At 41.9% G+C, this 17,936-nt stretch overlaps 1 long non-coding RNA gene across 1 annotated transcript in view; it reads right to left on the bottom strand.

Moving 5' to 3' along the window:
* The window catches only part of LOC145349976 (uncharacterized), a 53,183-nt gene extending 44,292 nt beyond the window's left edge, over window positions 1-8,891 (bottom strand). The window contains exon 1 of the long non-coding RNA XR_013888152.1: window positions 8,735-8,891. This is a non-coding gene — a long non-coding RNA (uncharacterized LOC145349976). The remainder of the gene's footprint in view (window positions 1-8,734) is intronic.
* Between the last annotated feature and the right edge of the window lie 9,045 nt (window positions 8,892-17,936).

Genomic DNA, 17,936 nt, shown 5'->3' with positions numbered 1-17,936 from the left:
TGGTAGAATGAGATAATAAACTAATTCAGATGAAGAGGCTTTTTCTTCATTCAAGCCATTCTGCTATCACTATTTCATCAATAAAAATACTTTACTGCACAGAGCAGGGAATATATTTAAATGGATATTAAAATTTGTGATCTTGGTCCATTTATATTGGAAGTGACAGAAAAGGGCATCTTTATTTGTACTTATTTTTTTCCTTATAAAATGTATAAATTTTCTACTCAATCAGTCAAGATATTTATGGTCCCACTTACATCCAAAGATCAGAAGATCATAGTTGAGAGTGTTTGTACATGTAGAATTAGTAAGTAAAAAAAAATGTGTTTATGCCGCAGTAAATAACTCTTGGAGAGAAGATTCTGCTCCTTTCTATGATCCTTTGACCCTTGGTACAGATTTCACATCCAGCTTCTTAGCACTGTCTCAACATGAAGTGTACCACAACTTCCCCATTGCACCACATGACAGCTTGCCACGCGTGCACTGGCCCGGGAAGCTCATATACCATAAACACTCACCTGAAAGCAGGAATGATTTTCAGCCTCCCATCCATTGACTTCGTCTGCACTTCTCGCTGGGTTAGAAAAGCAGCCATGATAATTAAGGACCCTATGTATCCCGGACATTCTCTCTTCCACCTTCTTCTGTAGGGAAAAAGATACAAAAGTCTGAGATCACATACCATCCGACTCAAGAACAGCTGCTGCCATCAGACTTTTCAATGGACCTATCATATATTAAGCTGATCTTTCTCTATACCCTAGCTAGCTATAACTGCAACACTATATTCTGCACCCTATCCTTTCCTTCTCCCCCTGTACTCTATGAATAGTATGCTTTGTCTCTGTAGCGCCCAAGAAACAATACTTTTCACTGTATACTAATACATGTGACAATAATAAATCAAATCAAATCAAATCACTTCCCAATCATTTGGTATGAAGATGCAGAAGATTTGATTTGTAAAAATGAGCTCTTCTGCAGCTCACAGTCAAGTTGCTGGGAGTGAATGAGTTGCTGTTTATCAAATGGTGTCCAGCAGCATTCACTGCAACAGAATTCTATTGTACTATTACAAACACTTCCTGATTACACAAATAAACACAGTACTTTTTGTTAATACCAAAACAAGGGATCATTAGCAATAGGGATCCCGTTCTATAAAAAATCTGAGGTCAGGGTATTCAATTTAAACACTGCAAAGTACGAAGATATGAAGAATAATAGCTGAGGTGGATTGGGAAAATACATTAGATTGTACGATGGTACATAGGCAATAGACAGGCTTTAAAGAATGATTACATATTTTACAGCAACTACACATTCTTTCAAGGCACAAAAAACACAAAAAGAAATGTCAGCTAACAAAAGAAGTTCAGAATTGAAAAAGATTATAATAAAAGACCTATACAGATGCCAGAGTATGCATCTTCCATACCCTCAGCAACTGGAACTGATAGTGTCACATGCAGAGGGGGTTGAGATTGCCTGGACACTCTTGGAGTATCCTGAGTGAATGCCCCTAAGAGTCCAACTGGCACTCCTCCTTCCTTTGGATGCCTGAGGGGCCCTTTTTGACTTGTTGAGGAAAAGGCACACTTGGTGGGAAATGAAGATGCCCCATCCTCCTCTTGTCTAGCCGCTGCTGAAATGCACCTTTGCTAGAGTGATTGATGTGGGTCTGAGCACATATCTGATAGAACCTGATAGACATGAATTCCATGGTGCCCACCATCCTCTCTACAGAGACTTCCATGCCCTTGCAAGCCAGAGCCACAACATCAGACAGCATACAAATACACTCCTCTGTCTCTCGTGCCACACTGTTGAGAGCCTCTGATAGCTCTGGGCAGACTTCCCTTCGTTCCATAGAACTTCCTCATGTCTCTTCTCCTGTGGAACAAAGGGACCTTGGTGTGTTTGTTCATACTCTCTAAAGACGGAAAGCCATTTGAGACACTTGCCTTTATCAATTGAGGCATAAATCACAAAAGCAGGGAAGTCATGTTGGAATTACATGGGACGTGAGTGAAATTGCAGTTGGAGTACTGTGTGCAGTTCTGGCCACCACATTAAGGAAGGATGTCATTGCATTGAAGGGGTGATGTGAGGGGTGACCTGAGGTGACCTGATCGAGGTGTACAAGATTGAAGGGCATGGATGGAATGGATAAGGTGCAGCTGTTCCCCTTCATTGAAAGGCCATTCACAAGGGTACATAGGTTCAAGGTGAGGGGCAAGAGGTTCAGGAGGATGTGTTGGAGTCAGACAGGCAGCAGAGGAATGGCCACGGTATTGAGGAGGTAGCGGGGAACTACATTTGGGTACTATCAGCATATACTAGCGGTCAGCCCGTTTCTTATGAAAAATGAGGGGCCTTGTATGGATAAGGAAGAAGAGGCAGCTGACAATACATCCGGGGGGGGGGGGGGGAGGTGGGTGGGATTTCCCTTCCCACCTATCACAGGAATCATAGTGGGCTGAGGCGGACCATGCAAAGGTCTGTTGACCTTAGGCGGGATTTTCCAGTTTTGGGGCAAGCGCAGCTGTAAAACCTGCTGATCTTTAGGTAGTGAAGGTTGGGAGATTGTGGGGTTGGTGGGTGGGGGCTGATGCTGGTTCCAGAGTTAATGTTAGGGAAGAGAAGCTTTTTTTTTGGAGCTGGATTAGCTGTATTTGAATACACAGGAATGGCACTGCCCTAAAACTGTCACAGGACCTTTTCAATGGTTTCTTTTCTCTCGCTGTGAATTCTCCAGTCTGCAAATAGCATGGCTGGCTGAATCTGGCAGGAAGGTGGACCTAACCCACTCCCGGGAAGCTGAAAATATTTTTGTTCCACTGCTGAGAATTTCAAGTTAAAAGCAACAGCTTACCACTCTGTGACACCCTGCATTGTATCCAGAATGCTTTGACGCTCCGTCACAAAATAACTCTTTCATGTGGTATTAAAAATGGAAATTGTGAGCTGCTCACTTAGTATTTGAATTCTAAATTCATATTTTTGCTCTGGGCTGTTCAATGTTGATGACAGTGAGGGATGTAGATATTCCACACAGAACATTTAGGTTCAATCTATCAGTCCGCTAGCTAAGAAATCGAAAAACGAAAGGACAGGAGAAATATTTTATGCTTTAATTCTACAAATGTTACCAATGCTGAAATACAACAACCAGGTTGTGGCACATAACTTTCAACTTATCAGTCCCAGCCGGAATATTGTCCAGGTCTTGCTGCATGTGGGAGATTATTTCTTCTTCTTCTGAGGAGAAGTCATTTGGAAAAATCTCCACTGTTGATGGAAGGAAGGTCATTGATGAAGTAGCTGAGATGGTTGGTCCCAGGGCACTACATTGAGCAACTCCTGCGGCTGGGGTAATTGGCTTCCAACAGCCACGACCATCTTCTTTTATTGCAGGCATGACTTCAACCAAGGGAGAGTTTTGCCCCACTTTCCAATTACTTCAGCTTCACCAGGGTTTCTTAATGCCACACTCTGTCAAATGCCATTTTGACATCAAGAGCAGTAACTCTCACATCTGTGGAATTCAAGCCTTTCACGTGTGCTTGACTGTCACATACAGGCTGAGGTCTGGAGCCAACTGGTCTTTACAGAACCCCATGTAGCATGGGTGGCTTTAGAGGTTAAGTGCCATTTGGGAGCACTGTCAGTGATGCCTTCCATCACTTTGCTAAAGATAGAGAATAGACTGATGAGCAAGAGGGGAGATGATGGCCATGTGGTAATATCACTGGATTCTTAATCCAGAAACTCAGCTAATGTTCTGAGGACCAATATTCAAAATCCGCCAGGGCAGATGGTTGACTTTGAATTCAATGAAAAGTATCCACAATTAAGAATCCACTGATGATCATGAAGCCATTGTCGATTTTCAGGAAAAATTCATCTGGTCCACTAATGCCCTTTAGGGAAGGAAATTTGCCCTTACCTGGTCTGGCCTACACGTGACTCCAAAGCCACAGCAATGTGGTTGACTCTCAATTGCCCTTGGGCAACTGGGATAGACAATAAATGCTGGCCAGCCAGCAATGTCCTTGTCTCAAGAATGAATAGGAATTGGTCAGATTGGATTTGTCCTTCTTTTTGCAGACGGTATATATGCAGGCAATTTTTCACATTGTCTGGTAAATGCCAGTATTGCAGCTATACTGGAATAGCTTGGCTGGAGTTGCAGTTAGGTCTGGAATGACATGTTCATTACTACAGCCAGGATGGCATCAGGGCTCATAGCCTCCCTGTTCAGCCATTCCTTGATATCATGTGGAGTGAATCAAACTGGCTAAATGTAGGTATCTGTTATGGTGAGTCTAGGTGGAGACCTGGTGAACAGTTTCAGTTCCTCCTTTACCATCCAACACATAATAAAAAAAATTTTCCAACTAAACTGGTATTAATGACTCAAAACTGACACCTCATTTCAATGCAAACAGGCCATAGGATCCAATCTCAACGTAGAGATTCCTCAACTATCTTCCACTCCCTGCCAATGATACTTACCTTGTACTGAGTGGGCAGAAATTCCATCTCTTAGAAAATGAGCCAAGAGTTCCTGGAAGCAGTCGAGACCCAGTGAAACCAAATAGCTGCCAGTTTCAGAGGGGTCAACTTGTGTCGAGTTGGTGAGTCTTTCTGCAATTACAGGAAACCAGTAAAACTTCCAAACCGATGGGTATAAAGTGAAATAGTTACTTCACTTTCAATTTCTATAAGCAAAGAAGCTATGCTAAACCTTTATGATCACTAGGTGGGCCTCAGCTGAACTACTATATCCAATTCTGGACATAGTGGATGGGATTTTCCAGCCTTGACACCAATGGACATTGTCATGGATGGGATGGGAAAATTGGGAAAGCCTTTTAAAGTCAAATGCTCTCTAAACATTCCTGTCCCATCCCCAACAATGCTCCATGCTGATGAGGAAATTTATCTCTACATTTTCGGAAGGACATGAATTCTTCAGAGAGGGTGCATATAAGGCTAAAATATGACTTTCTACATATACCTGAGTAACACAGAAACATAAAAAATAGGCATAGGGTAGGCCCTTCAAGCCTGATCCACGTTTCAATATGATCATAGCTGATTATCCAATTCAATAGTCCAATCCTACCTTTCCTCCCATATCCTTTGATTCCTTTCACCCCAAGAGTAACATCTAATTCATTCTTGAAAACATTAAATGTTTTGGCCTCAACAGCTTCACAGCTTAACACTTTCTGATAAAGTAATTTCTCTTCATCTCAGTCCTAAATAATTAACCTTGTTTTTCTTTAGACTATGATCCCGTGTTGTGGACATGCCCATAATTGGGAATATCTTCCCTGCATCTACCCTGTTTCATCCTGTTAGAATTTTATAGATTTCCAAGAGATCCCCTTCATTCATCTGAACTCTAGCGAAAACAATTTTATCTGACTCAATATCTCCGCATACATCAGTCCCACCTTTGCAGAAATCAGTCTGGTAAACCTTCACCATATATTTACCCTCCTAATCCCCTTGACAGTAAGGGGCAATTTAGCATGTCCAAGTAATCCAACTCGCACATCTTCGGACTGTGGGAGAGAACCAGAGCTCCAGGAGGAAACCCACACAGACACAGGGAGAATGTGCAAACTCCATACAGTCACCCAAGGTCGGAATTGCTTACACTGTTCTACCGTGCCGCACTATTATTTATATATATATATGTTTCAGTCGACAAGTTTATCATATATAGTCCTTCCTTCATTCTCTCCCATGCCTGGTTGTACATGAGGCAGATGAAGCACGTGCTTGTATCTGTTTTCTTGGTGTGATTTTCTTGGAACAGGTTGATAGCCTGTCACCAAAGGTTAGATCTTGAGGGCTTCCACTCCATCTCCTTTATTGAGTGAAGTATTGAATACAAAAGCAGGGATGTAATAATGGAACTGTATAAATTATTGGTTCGGACAGAGCTGGAGTTTAGTGTACAGTTTTGGGCACCACATTACAGAGAGGACAAAATTGCTCTGGAGAGAGTACAGAGGAGATTTACAAGAATGTCTCCAGGACTGAAAAATTGCAGCTATAAGGACAGATTGGATAGACGAGGATTATTTTCCTTAGAACAGGGGAGGTTAAGGATTGACCTAATTGAGGTATACAAAATTATGAGGAGCCTGGACAGGGTAGACAGGAGAAGCTTGTTTCCCCCAAACTGAAGGGTCAATTGCCAGAGGTCATGAGTTTAAGATGATTTGTGGAAGGATTAGAGGGGACATGAGGGAAAAAGTTTTCAACTAGAGGGTGTGGGATGGGGGGTGTTTGTTGGGGGCTTCAGCAATTCATTGCTTCAGTTGATGGTTGAGGCTGAAATGCTCAAATCATTTAACAGGTACCGGAAGAGCTATAACCGAAAAGTTGTGGACCAAATGTTGGAAAATGAGATCAAAATGAGCAGCTGGTTCCTTTTCTCCCCTTTCTGGCCAGCACAGACATGGTGAGCTGAATGGTCTCTTTGAGCATCACAGCATCTCCATGGTTCTAAGCATGGCTGACCAGGAGACCCTCCCATTCTTACCAGCTGCCATATGTGTATTGGAAGGATTTACAGTTAGACAATCAACCTGTTTGGCTGCATTATCAACACACCTTCCTTGACCATCAAGTTCTAGATTGGGATACAAACCTGGTGCTTTTGGTTCAGAAGCAAGGACACTTTCCACTGTGCTACAAGATCCCCTATCATACCCAGCATGGATGGAAAATTGCTTACAAGAGTTAGGCTTTATAAAAAGGTTGAAGGAATATAGTTTAAAAATGCTGGTCGAAAATTTCCAAGGTGACTGGAGTAATCAGGTAGCAAACTGTTTGTCTCAAGTGACGTAGCTTGGAGCAATTGAATGTGGAATGGAATGGCACCATAGTGGGTTATAGTTATATGCATCGTAAAAGAAAATACAATAATTGCTTAAATAGCATTCGCTTCAGAGAATTTTACAGGTAAGAACTTGTTAATTCCAACTAACTAGTAAAGTTATTCAATCCCGTGATGTTAGCTGTTAGCCCAAATGGGAATTTGACTATAGAAACATTCACTACACTGTGCAGTAATCTTTATAAATCACCGGATGCATAAACGCACGATTGAAAAGGTGCTTTATATGAAATTTCTGTTAATGACAGATCTCTGCAGAGGTTTATTTTCTTTACTGTATTATGGGCCAACAATGCAGTAGAGAATATATTTCAGTTTATGTTAGTGGTAGAATAGAGCTGAACATGATTTTTCACTGTGAGCACAAAGGGGATCTACTGTCACGCCTTATATTTCCCTCTCCCCCCAGTCTGCCACCAGAAAGAACTGCTGGGTAGATGTAGTTGGTGCTGTTCTCATGACAGGATATATGATTCCCTCTTGGCCCTTCACTGCCAGTCGAAGAGGTCACAGCAGCAATAAAAATGTGTAAACTGACGGGGCCTCAGGATCACTTGCTTTGGATTTACAGACAAAGAAGGACTTTCGAAATGTAGTCACTTTTGTAAAGTGGAAAATGTGGCTGCTAATCTGCACACAGCAAAGTCACACAAATAGAATGAAATAAATGTTCACATCTTCTGTTTCAGTCCTGTTACTGGGGGGATAAATATTGTTCAGAATAAACTCTCTTACTCTTCTTCGAATAGTGCCAAATTAGGGACACATTTTAATTTGAGATCAGGGTTCCATTTTAACATCTCACCCAAAAGATGACACCTTTGGCTGTGCAGCACTCCCTTAGTAGTGCAGTGAAATGGCAGATTAGATTACATTATCAAATCCCTGGAGCGGGGCTTGAACCAATGACCTCATGCCTGAATGGCGAGAGAGCTATCATTCTTCTGAATATGCCTTTTTACTTGCTCTAAGTGAACATTAAATAAAGCTATAATTTAAACTCTAGTGGAAATCACTCCTAGTAAATAATTATGTGAAACAAAGTAGGTTAAGGATAAGAGAACTGGGAAAGGAGTAACAGCAGCAGTGACAATGAGAACAGGAATCAGGGAAAGGTAAGTAACAAAGCAATCAAGTGCTTCCACCAGCAAATTACTTTGTGCCTCTCAGTAACCTCATTTGTAAAAAAGAATTTTCCACTGTAATCATAGCAGGATTTCTGGCTGGGTTCCTAAACACTAGACACAATCAAGCACATTTTTCTTATCACCTTGCTCCCGGTTTGTTTATTCAGGCTGAAAAACACCGTGGTACCAAGTCAGTTCTTGAGTTTGTGCTGCATTTGCTCCAGAAGTCAAAAGCCAGTTAAGGACTATTAACCTTGAGAATTATTTACAGGCGATGTTCTATTTATTTCCTTCTACAGTCTGGAGTGTTTCACATTGGTTTGGTATGTGCTCCAATTTAATACATTTCAAGTTTCTTGTTGATGCCCACACGTCCCTGACATATATTTCAAGAGCACCTATGTTATGATCCTCAAAGGGACCAATAACTTTAAAAAGGTTATCCCTATCTGTGGAATGAAAACTGACAGACTAGATCTCACTTTTTAAAACTTTTACTGCAACAAACCAACTAAAATTAATATAATTCAAGCATTAACTAATGGGTTAAGGGTATTTCAGATAAAGACGTAAAGTTCACATTAAGCAGTTGATCGAACAAAGATACACATAAAGTAGCTGCAGACACTCACACCACTTTCACACCAATACGACATCACATGCAATTCCACGGATTTACCAATTTAGTCTCCAGCACATAAGATCATTCACTTCTATCCAATGGATTTGGCCCTCAAATCACTTTTGCCAGCAGTCATAGTCTATCCAAAATTTCCAGATAATGCTCCATCGACAAGATGCATGTCTATAAACCCTCTCTTATGGGCCATGATAGCACTGGCTGGCACAGAATCGCAAACACTCCCCTCCCTAACTCTTTTAGATAATCAGGTTGGTTCTAGAAAAAACTGAAACAGCAGCAGGTCTTGTCTAATCTACAATCCCCTACTGTCCCCGTATTTAGCTCTCTGGCCTTCCTAACTGCTGCTGCTGTTGTTGTTGTTATTGTTGTTTGTCCATTGTCATCGATGAAGACCTTGATACCATTAGTCATTTTAAGGCTGGATGCAATGTGTCTGAAGATGACTGATCAGGCCAATTCGGGCACAGAATGTCCTGGCACATACTGGGCAGACTTGTGTAGGCACTGTTGTTATTGCGCTGGTGGCTCTGGTCTTGGTCAGCTCACACTTAAGTTGTGCTTCAGCATTGCACCTTGCTTCGTAAGCTTGACAGCCCTTGTGGATGAACCAGCACCAGGTAGGGCGGTTTTGTGCCAGCGTTTCCCAGGTGGTCGTGTCTATGTCAAGTGACTGTATCCCAACTATATAACGTACACAATAACACCGTCCCTGTTCTAATCCCAGAGCCTCACTTAAACACCAGGATCTCTTTGGAAATGCAGGCTCTGAAACCAGTTGTATTCTGTTCTTATTGTCAAACAGAACACTGATCCATTCAAAGGGGGCTTTGCTAACATTCACTTGCACAAGTTCTCTGTTCTGAACTGGTTGTCATAGGACAGGCTGGAACCTGACACCACTGCAATTAGGTTTTTATTTACCCTTTGCTTTTTAGTTTTCATCCCCTTGGCAATCTCAGGCCAAATGGGAATTTCTTAGAACTGAACTGCCTGCTAGAAAGTACACCTGCACCCTTTTCAGAAAATGCTACAGTTGGGATTAAAGGAGACATGGTAGAAAAAGAAAATAAAGGTTTTTTCCAAGGCACATGCAACACTTTTGATATTCTGTGTAATATCCCTGAAGTTCTAACTCTGATGCAGCATTCTCAGATGGGCAGGTGCAATCTGTTGATGATACTAGAAATAGTAATGACAATTCACAGCTGTTAAACAGTCCACTGAACTTGGGCTTTGAAGGACATGGAAAATATATTGACCATAAAACTATAGAAGTTATTAAATGTTGCCAATGTTTTCCTACTGGATCAGAGCTTCAAAACTACAGTGGGGAAAAAATAGTTTGGAGACTAAGTATTAGGTGGTCCTGAATTTCTGCAGGGTTCTCCCGAGCTGCTACATAATTTTAGCAGGAGATTGGCAAAACTGCCACACAAAAGGTTAGTTGATTGAAATCAGCCACTCACACTAAGGTAATCCTGTGAGAAAAGTGTTTGGGGTGATAGGAGAGTGAGAGGCCATCTTCAAGGCATTAGGATAAATGTATATCTTCAACATTCCCATTGCAGAGCTTCAGACACTGAAGTACATTTCAGGAATTGAGGCATACTCTCTAAAATATTCCACTGTAGACAGAATATCAGAAAGAAACATGAAAATACTGTTTACTCTGTGTTGTTTAAGGAGCAACAATACAGCTGTATTTTGCTTAGTGATGCTATAAGTGAAGAAATGAGCTAAATGCGTGGAATCACATGGACAGTTTGCACTTAAGTTTCTTATATGCCCTCCCAACACACAGAATTCTACAGTTAATACCAAGGGGGAAAATTTACCCAGCAATATGTGCATCCATATAACATTATGCAAACATTTTGTTCAATTCCAAACCAGAGTTATTTGGAAGAGATTACTATCACAGAGTTAAAAGTTGCATAGAAATCTGGGAGTTAATTTTTCAACAGCATGTGCCAGTCATGCATGTGTGTGAAATGGAAGATGTTCTAAAATTCTTCAAGTGGAACTTGTTCTCGGATTTTTGGAGACTCATTCTTCTAGCTGAAAAGAGTCTCTTTGCAAAGTGAGGTGCATGATGTTTGCTCTTACCTGTCATGGTTTGGCCCAGAAATGAATTAACATTGCCAGTGAACTGTATAAATAGGCAAATTTGCTAACTCATTCTCAGGTCTTTGAGAGTAAATTTTTCAGAAGTATACGAGTAGGTGCAAGCATTTTCCTTCGTGTTCCATTTAATTTGGTTAAATACTTTGTTGAGATTTTTTGGCTTTTATTTATTTTTAATTGATTTATTTTACTTGGTTTTTCATTTGTCAACCTTATAGGAAGTTCAAATCTATTAAAGCAACCTAAACTGCAAAGGCAAGTATGCAGATGTAAAATGCCCTTGATTTCCAGAAGTTAGGTGATCGGAGGCAGCTCGACCAGAGTGCGTGGAAACACCCACCACTGCACCTGGGGCAGCAAAAGGGGTCAGTCACCACGGTTAGTTGGACATGCCAAAGAGTTTTGTCTTCACTCACTATGCTTCACCAGGAACGTAGTCACAGAAGTATGCCATCCCTTGCAATCCTACCTGCAAACCTTGTCCAGAAAGGGGACAGCTATGCCTGTGATGGTGACACTATTGCCCTGAACTACTACGCAACTAGTTCTTATGAAATGACCTGAGGTGACATCTACCAAATGAGCCAGTTTGAAATCTGATACTGTAGACATCATAACACTGATGCTTTGTTGCCAGGGAAAGTGCCACATCATTTTCTTGACAAGAAGCAGGAGACAACTTTGCATCTGTTTATATATATGACTGGGTTCTCAAGAGTTCAGATCATCATTTATGGGGACCCATGTGGCAATACAAGTTTCTTACAAGTAAACAAATTAGGAGTAGAAATAGGCCATTTGGCCACTCGGGCCTGCTCTGCCATTCAATAAGATCATGACTGATCTGACTGTGGCCTCAACACTGCTTTCCTACCTCCCCCGATGCCCTTTGACTCCCTTGTTGATCAAGAATCTATCTGCTTCAGCCTTCTGGTTTTCTTCTCTCCCACACCACTTCTATAGCATTTATGATAATGAAAGGAATTTTAAAGTGATGTGAAACACTTTTACACAAACAGTTGTTCGGGTCTGGAATGCTTTGCCTGGAAGTGTGGTGGAGGCAAGTTCAAATGAGGCATTCAAGAGGGCACTAGATTATATCTGAATCAAAACAATATGTTGGGATCCAGGAAAAAGGTACTGGAATGGCACTAATTCAAAACGCACATTTGGAAAGCCAATGCAGGCACAATGGCTAAAATTGCTTCTTTCTGCATCACAACAATTTTGTGATTAACAAATAAATTTTGCTTGATCATAAGCAATATATGATGCAGTTACTCTGAAAAGTCATTACTCCATGATACATAGACATTATTTCAGAGAATGTCTAAACCAAACAGGCACTCTAGTGGCACAGTGCATAGCATCCCTACCTTTGAGTCAGAGGCCCCAGAACTTCTACAGGATTTGATCACCAAGAAAGGTGCGATCATAAAGCAGCCAAACATGTTGAGTATCAATCCCCAACCTTCCAACACACACCAATGCCACGTGATAAGAGCAGGAGAGGTTCCAGGTCAGCTGTGGGATGGAAAGAAATTGGAGCCTCCACCATCACAATTCATAGCTGCAGACTACAACATGCATGTAAAAGCATATGTTGCCACAGCAAATTGCCTCTTTTGGGGAGCCAGTTGGCTGGATGGCTAGCGTGGATTAGCTTGGTGCCAGCAGTGTAGGGTTCGATCCCCATTCTGCCTGGGATGAATTCAGAACCTGCCTTCTTGCCCTACCTGTGGTGGCAATGATGGTGCCCTGGATTGGATCTGTCTTTGGGGAGAGAACTGAAGATACCACCCTGAGGGATCAGGATTTTCTGTTGAGCCATGGACCTTGGCATCAATCCAAAACTCATAAACTTCAGCTCAAATACAATATAACAAGTATATGTTTTCACAAAGGCATCAGTAGAGTATACTATAGGCATGTTAAATCAAAAACCTTGATAAACCCAGGTGTCATACTGTATAGGCAACAAAATAGTCAAACTGATGATGAGTGCTGCATACTGCTATACAAAAGAGCAAAGAAAATTACAGCACAGAAACAGGCCCTTGGGCCCTCCAAGCCCCATGCACCAACCATGCCGCCTGACTTAACTAAAACCCCTTATCCTTCCGGGGACATATCCCTCTATTCAAATCCTATTCATGCTATATACTGTATAATGCTGAGAAGAGGACAAATGGCAAAGAAGGTTGAGGCAGATTCTGCAGAGATAAGAGACTTTGTTACTTTCAATGGAGTAGAGGCCAAGAGGACAAATGTGGCAAAATTTAATTGATATTGAAATTTATTGAATATTGAATAATAAAATTTGAAGTTACCACTGTCCAAGAAGCCAAGAGTGTTTGTTGGCAATGAATTGGCCCACCATGAATTAGGAATCTGCCTTCTTGCCCTACCAGTGGTGATCATAGTGCCCTGGATTGGATCTGCCTTTGGACAGAGAACTGAAGAAGAAGAACACAATGCTCATCATTACCTGATACTTGTCCACATCAATCATCGTCAACAGCCTCCTATAGAATTAGCTTCATTAACAATCAAATCAATAAAGAACAACTTGTATTTCTATAACACCTTTAATGTACTTCACAAGAGCAATATAAAGCCAATCTTTACACTTCACCAAGAGGTGTCAACATGGATGAACAAAAGCTTGGTCAAAGAGATCAGAACATCTTTAAGGAGGGTCTTAAAGAAGAAAGGGAAGCTAGAGAGGTGAAGAAGTTTTAGAGGCGGGAATTTCAGAGCTTAGGGCTTTGGTAATTGAAGGCAGGCTTCTCAGCCATTTGGCTAACATGCAAGTGAGATCAAGCCTTGGAGGAGGAGCTACACCTACTCCAATCAGCTTGGATCATGTAGATCAAGCCCAAGACAGGAGGTGAGAGCCCTGTCTTGTCAGTTTGGATCGGGAATGTCCCAACTTGTTGGGACTCTGAATTGGGTTTAATTTGACTTGATTGGATTGGAATAAAGTTTAAAAAAAATTGAAGGCATGGTGGCTGCCAATAGTGGGTCAATTAAAATCAGAGATCCTCAGGAGAATTAGTGAAGCATAGGTATCTTGGAGGTTAGTGTAGTTTGAGATTAGTGAGGTAGGATGGAAGAGGCCACAGAGAAAGTTGAAGACGAGGATGAGAAGTTTGCCATTGAAGCATTGTTTTACTGGGAGCCAATAAAACTCAGTGAGGACACAGTTGATAGGTAAACAGAACTTGGTGTAAGTTAGGCCATGTAGAGTTTGGAGCATCTCAAGTTAATGGGCATTAGAATGTTTGAGGTTGACCAGAAATGTGCTGGAAAAATGAAATCTGGAGATAATAAAGACAGGGATGAGGGTTTCAGCAACAGATGATTTCAGGCAGGGATGGAGTCAGGTGATGTTGAGCCGGTGGAAGGATATTGTTTTAATGAGAGTGCAAATGTATGGTCAAAAAATGTGGAATAAGAAGTCTAATGATGACCACGAAAGCATTGCCAATTGCCATAAAAGCCCACCTCATTCACTAATAGCCTCATCATCCTTACCTGGTCCAGCCTACATGTGACTCCACATCCACATCAACATGACTGACTCTTAAATGCCTTTGAAATGGTCCAGCAAGCTATTCAGTTACAACCTTCTCAAGGGAAATTAAGGATGGGCAATGAATGCTAGCCAAGCCAGCAAAATCCATATCCTTTCAATTAATAAAAAAAGTTAATTTTGAAGTTAAATATGACACTGGGGATGCAAGCAGTCAATGGGAAAAGAGGAAATAGAATCCAAAACATTTCCTGGATAGACAATATATTGTGTGTTATAAATAACATTTCTCCCCTGTTCTGTCCAAGTGGCGACTGGATCTAATTTGGTTTTCCTCTGGTTGCTATTCTAGTGACAGAAAGAATTGAAATGGCTGCTTGCTAGGACTTCAAAGTTTCATATGGAGTAATAGAAGTTTTAATTTAAAGGTCATCGCGTGAGATGTTATTTCAACTATGAAAGCCATATTCAACAAAATGGTGGCTGCCCAGCTTTGACTGTTTTCTTAACTGACTTTGGGCCATCTGAACAGCAGGGTTGACTGAGAAAGATACGGGGTGGAATTTCCACCAAAAAATGACCAAATATCATAACGGCAAGAATCATGCAGTGACTTGTGCCAGTCTCTCAGGCACACTATGCATTGCAATCTTCCCACGCTCAGTCACTATTTTGGAGAGTTGGGAGTTTTGCACCAGTAGTAGGGGTGGGGGGGGCTTGGTCTAAACACAAAAATGAGCCCAACTTCAGAGCACTCAGGTGCTGTTTCACATGGGCCCCCTGATCTCACAGTGCACTGGGAGAACGCCCCCTTGGACATCAGGAACATTCCCCTCTCGTTGGCAGCATGTACCACCATGTATGTGGGTCATCGGCATCAGGTTTTAGGGACCTCCTGATGGGTCTCCCCTCAATGGCTTCCGAGCCTCCTGGCATGACCATCGCGACAGGTCTCCTCTAGTGGAGACTAGTAGTGATTTTTGCATTGCACTCGGAGGCCAGAGAAACCCATGTGCTCGGACTCAAATGGGCTGTGCATATCTAACTGTTACTTTAAATATGCTAATTGGCCTTGTCTTCAGCCAATTTGGTTAATTCCATGAGATATCAAAAAACAGCTATAGGAATTGGATATTCCAAAGGTTATGGGTCCTGACAACATTCCGGCAATAATACTGAAGCCTTGCGCTCCAGAACTAGTTGTACCCCAGAAAAGCTGTTCCAGTGCAGATACCACTGTATACTCCAGAGTGCAATATTTTACTGCTGCATTGTAATCACATGCCAAGCACTAATCATCAGTGCTTTAATCCACCAGCCACAAGAACAGTTGGAAGAAATATACTCAATGAAGCTCCAACATTTTGAGTCTAAAGTGTGATTACTTCTAATTTATGAGAATCAGAAGCCATAACATGGTGGCAGCAGTTGTGGGTGAAAGCCGAAAGATTTTAAATGAACCTAATGCTGAATCAGACTGAAGAATCAACCTAATTGCCAGGAAGAAAGAGCAAAGGGAGTGGATCATGGGAAAATGAAATGGTGACCACCTCAGCAATGTGTGCACAGCAATAGCGCATGATGAACTGGCAGGCTGATAACGTCACATCAACATTTGAGAAGTTTAAACAAAAGTGAGGCCTGGCATTTAGTAATTTTCTAAAAGACACTAGCATAGAAGAAAGGTTCAGCTATATCATTTTGTGGGGTGGGGAGAGAAAAGGTTAGATTTGTTTAATAGCCACAGGGGGCTGAATGTAAATGACAGTAACAGCCCAAACAAAGTTTTTGAAAATTTAGCACATATCTCCAGCCAAAGTCAAATTATCAGATCTACCAATGTGAATTCCAAGGCCTGAGGCACGAATCAGGTGATCTTGTTGACAATTTTATAAAAAGATTGATTAATGCAACCAATAATTGTAAATTCAAGGACACAGGTGAGAGGCTGATAGATCAGATTAGTTGTGGCTGTGTACACACTGAATGAATTCAGGGACCGGTGCTGGGGCCTCAACTGTTTACCATTTACATAGACGACCTGGAGGAGGGGGCTGAGTGTAGGGTAACAAAATTTGCTGATGACACGAAGATGAGTGGAAAAGCGAATTACGTGGAAGGCGTGGAAAGTCTGCAGAGAGATCTGGATAGGCTGAGTGAGTGGGCGAGGACCTGGCAGATGGAGTATAACGTTAGCAAATGTGAGGTCATCCACTTTGGTAGAAATAATAGTAGGAAAGATTATTATTTAAAGGGTGAAAAGCTGCAGCATGCTACGGTGCAGAGGGACCTGGGGGTCATTGTGCACGAATCACAAAACCTCAGTCTGCAAGTGCAGCAGGTGATCAAGAAGGCGAATGGAATGTTGCCTTCATAGCGAGAGGGATAGAATATAAAAGCAAGGAGGTCTTGCTGCAACTGTACAGGGTACTGGTGAGGCCGCAACTGGAGTGCTGTGTGCAGTTTTGGTCCCCGTATTTGCGAAATGATATATTAGCCTTGGAGGGAGTACAGAGAAGGTTCACCAGGCTGATACCGGAGATGAGGGGGTTAGCTTATGAGGAGAGATTGAATAGACTGGGCCTGTACTCATTAGAGTTTAGAAGGCTGAGGGGGGATCTTACAGAGACTTACAAGATAATGAAGGGGCTAAATAGGGTAGAGGTAGAGAGACTCTTCCCGCTTAGAAAGGATAGCAGAACTAGAGGGCACAGCCTCAAAATAAGGGGGGGTGCAGTTTAGATCAAAGTTGAGGAGGAACTTCTTCACTCAAAGGGTGGTGAATCTCTGGAATTCTCTGCCCATTGAAGTGATGGAGGCTACCTCGTTGAATATATTTAAGTCATGGGTAGGCAGATTTCTGATAGACAAGGGAATTAAGGGTTATGGGGAGAAAGCGGGAAAGTGGAACTGAGCCACTTCAGATCAGCCATGATCTTATTGAATGGCGGGGCAGGCTCGAAGGGCTAGATGGCCTACTCCTGCTCCTATTTCTTACGTTCTTATGTTAATTCTGAAAATAATTGACTGAAAAGAATAAGCTCACAGTATCACAATCTTTAGACATTGGCATCTTATGAAGCACATGGTATCCAAGGTTTTATTAATAGGGCATTGAGCAGAGGAGTAATATTTCATAATTGAAATATCATCACAAAATAGGCAAGGACATTCCAAATTAGTTGTCCTCTGGCAACTGGCAGAATTTTACAAGTCCGTTGCGGTGGGGGGGGGCAAGGCCAGAAATATAGCACACTGTTCACATCCCCACAGTGGCACAGTGGTTAGCACTGCTGTCTCACAGTGTCAGGGATGTGAGTTCAATTCCTGGCTTGGTTCACTGGTTAGTGGATTGGCCATGTTAAATTCTCCCTCCGAGGAGATGCTGGAGTGTGGTGACTGGAGAATTTTCACAGTAACTTCATTGCGGTGTTAATATAAGCCTACTTGTAACTCAAGTAAATTAAGTAAGAAGTCTCACAACACCAGGTTAAAGTCCAACAGGTTTATTTGGAATCACGAGCTGTTGGACTTTAACCTGGTGTTGTGAGACTTCTTTCTGTGCCCACCTCAGTCCAA

Source organism: Carcharhinus amblyrhynchos, chromosome 1 (assembly GCF_965287045.1).
Source record: "Carcharhinus amblyrhynchos chromosome 1, sCarAmb.v2.hapA, whole genome shotgun sequence".
Taxonomy (NCBI): Eukaryota; Metazoa; Chordata; class Chondrichthyes; order Carcharhiniformes; family Carcharhinidae; genus Carcharhinus; species Carcharhinus amblyrhynchos.
This window is presented reverse-complemented; position numbering and strand designations above follow the sequence as displayed.